The following is a 3,288-nucleotide window of genomic DNA, read 5'->3' as shown; positions in this document are numbered from 1 at the left end:
GCCTATTTCCAGCGGTTCCTTGCATGCAGGAAGGCCATGGCCAGCATGAGAAATGGGGCAAGGTTTTGGTGCAGTAACAAGAGGGAATTACTGAATGTGACAGTATCAAGAGTTAATGCACCGAAGGCAAAGCAGACCCAACCTCAGACTTGTGGGGTGTCCCACGCAGCGAGCCTTTACTGGCAAAACTATGCAAGATCCCACAATAAACCAGCCCGTGGGGCAGAAGTGAGGCAGTGCTGGATATCTATCTATCTATGCTGGGGCCCAGAGCTCAGCACAGAGACACAGAGCAGGAATGAAGCTGTACTTGAACTTACAGCTGCCTGTATCTTACCTGTGGGTTGCTAATGCTGCCTGTGTATTATTTATTAGCTATGCAACTCTTCCACCTGGCGTTCTTCACATTAATGAACCCAGGTTTGCCTCTCTTCTGCTGTAGAAATTGAGCCCTCAAGATCTGAAAGATTTGCTAGGAGTTAATCTTCCAGACCTGAACCATTTAGCTGATCAGCCGGTGGTGAAAGCTTGGGCCCAGTCACACAAGCAATCGGAGGTGCATTCATTAGGACTTCATCTTGCAGCAGGTCTGCCAGACCCAACCCCTCATGGCTTTATACATATTCCCACAGGTGAGTGAGTTCGCGGCAAAAGCAGCAAGCGTTCTGGTGAAATAGAGGGCTCAAAAGCTACCCATTGGGCTCTGCCTAATGCTGATTAATTACAAGCGTGCCTGCCGTGCAGCCACATATTAAACGCTTGTTTGCCTAGCTCAAGCGTGCAAAAATATATATATTTTTTTTTAAATAGCGGCCCTTCCTAGGGAAGACACGTGCAAAAGGATGTTTTTAGATGAAGTCTCCTGGGACAAATTTCCCTGGTGTTCAGTTCATTTCTTGGAAAAGCCCCACTGGATTGCATCCAGTCCATCTCCGAGAGCATATTTCCCGGTGCTTTGTACAGTCTAATTTTAAGTGACTCAACAGATGGATTTCACACCCCTTTCCTTGGGAGTCTATTGCACTGCCGACACAGCTCCCCGCTGGGACGCTTTCCAAACGGCGGTTATGGGAAAACTATTAGGAGGCAGGGAAGTTGCATGAGACCTAGGAAGGGATTCATTGCGTGCAGCAGCTCAGAACTGATCAGATATTTTCATCTTTATTTTAGCACCTCAACCATCTGGAAGAGCAGCGACACATATGAAAGACTACGCAGCCCAGCTTTTCTATTGCATGCTCCTTCCCTCTGCATTGGCTGTTTTCTTGTGAGCTTGTATTACTTTCACCCTAATTCCAATTACAACAGTCCAAGGCAGGGGAAAAAACTGCAGCTGTGCATTCACGACCAATGCATATACTTTCTGCAGCTTTCCAAGTGCGAAAAGTACAGTATTTAATAAACCTGAAGAAGGGTGACTGCTCCCAAAAGCTTGCTAAGAACTTTTTTCCAACTACTCAGTTGGTCTAATAAAAGATATCCCATCAACCCAAAGAACCTCGCCTGAGTATTTAATATGCATTTGACGACACATCATTCTAGTGCCCAACGGTCATTAGAGCCAGCGGTGCTGCTGCTCACGTGCTTTGATAAATGCTTAAAGTGTGCTCATTCCTGTTGACTTCACAGGGACTGCTGACAGTGCTACCTGGCTATAGTTTACTAATCTCAAGGTCAGGTCCTAAATTAATTATAATTAAATGGCATTAGTCTTTTGCATTCTGACTACAATTAGTCACGTGCATTGAGTTTCGGCCACCTGTTTTATAATTGCAGATGACACCAAGGGACTTTCTCAAATATTCGTATTTCTAAAAAAGTAGTGATGTCAGTGCAATCGGAAGAACCTTTGAACAAACCCAAGTCAGGTGTTATCCGTCATGCTGTAGGGCCCAATCCCACAAGCCTAGGCTTGCCAAGCTCCTTATGAGACCTGATCTGAAGACCCTGGTTGTAAACTTGGTTGGCTTCGGGAAATCATCTCACTTTGTGCTTCAGCTTCCCCTTAGAAGCAAGAATTAACTCCTGCACAGGGTTATTTTTCCATGCAGTTTCCTAATGTGCTGAGCCAACAATGCAGCACCTATGGAGGGAGGGCTTATAGAATCGGCCCCAGCAGTGCATCCTCGGGTCTGAAACTCCCTCCAGAGCCCAAACCTGGATATCTTTCAGATGCCCTGTAAAACCTTCCTAGTAGGCAGGCATTCAGCAAGCAAAGCCAGGCTGGGATATTGTTTGCTGTGTTGGAGGGCAGGGAGGAGGAAGCTGTTTTATGTTGACATCCTAACATCCTCTTAATTTGCTTTGTTTTCTTGTTGTTCTCCTGTTTGTAAGTTATTCTGTTTTCTTACTGCAAGCCGCCCTCAGCCTTTGCTGGGAAAGCGTATACATCACATAAAGGAACATGATAAATATGGTGGATGATGGTTTTTATGAGGAGTTTGTAGATTTGCAACAGCCACGGAGGCACCAAACATCTGGACTCAGTTGTCTGGCCTTTGGATTTTGTCTCAGTGTCCTAGAGAGAGGATGGGAGGTCTGGGCAGCCTCCACTCCTCCTAAAAAGCAAAGCCTCCAGTCTAGGCACACGCATCAAAGGGCTGGGTGACCCGCCATGCATATACACCACGATCCAGAACGGATCAACGGGTGCCAAAATATAACTATAGATGTGTATAGGATGGTTCGGATAGGCACAATCCTGCCTCAGGTACGGCTGCACTAGACAACCTCTGGAGGTCCCTTGCAGCCGGGCTGCCCTGCCATTTCTGTGAATGAATAAATTGCACCCACGTCCCTTTTCTGTAGCAGATGAGAGCATTCATTTATGCACCCTGGGGCACGCCAGCTGCAAAGCAGCGCTCGGGAGGGCAGGAGCGATGCAGGTGCTCGAGTATTTAATGCTAGCAGGGTGAAGGAAGAGCTTTGCAGGGGAGCTGCACAGGCCTGGGGAAGAGGGGGACTCTACAGCTCCCCCCCCAGCCCCACTCCTTTCACTCAAAAGACAGGAACTCAGAGAAATGACTCCCTCCAGGAATGCAAAGGGAGGGGACGAGCTGCTTGTGCCCCTGACCCATTACACGCACGCCCTGCAGCCTGCCTGCCCCTTGCACGCACCAATGCGGCCTAGCTCTCACGCATGCGCAGTGCACTTCCGGGCCCGCCCGCGCAGGCGCACACCCACCCCTCCCGCAGCACTTGGCGGTAGCGGGCCCACCCCCGCGCTTTGCAGCAGTGTGGCGGCGCGCTTTGCGGCAGCGCGGCACACTCCCTTTCCCCCCCCCAACG

The sequence above is a fragment of the Alligator sinensis genome, unplaced genomic scaffold (assembly GCF_000455745.1).
Source record: "Alligator sinensis unplaced genomic scaffold, ASM45574v1 scaffold1283_1, whole genome shotgun sequence".
Lineage (NCBI taxonomy): Eukaryota > Metazoa > Chordata > Crocodylia > Alligatoridae > Alligator > Alligator sinensis.
Note: the sequence above shows the minus strand (reverse complement) of the source record.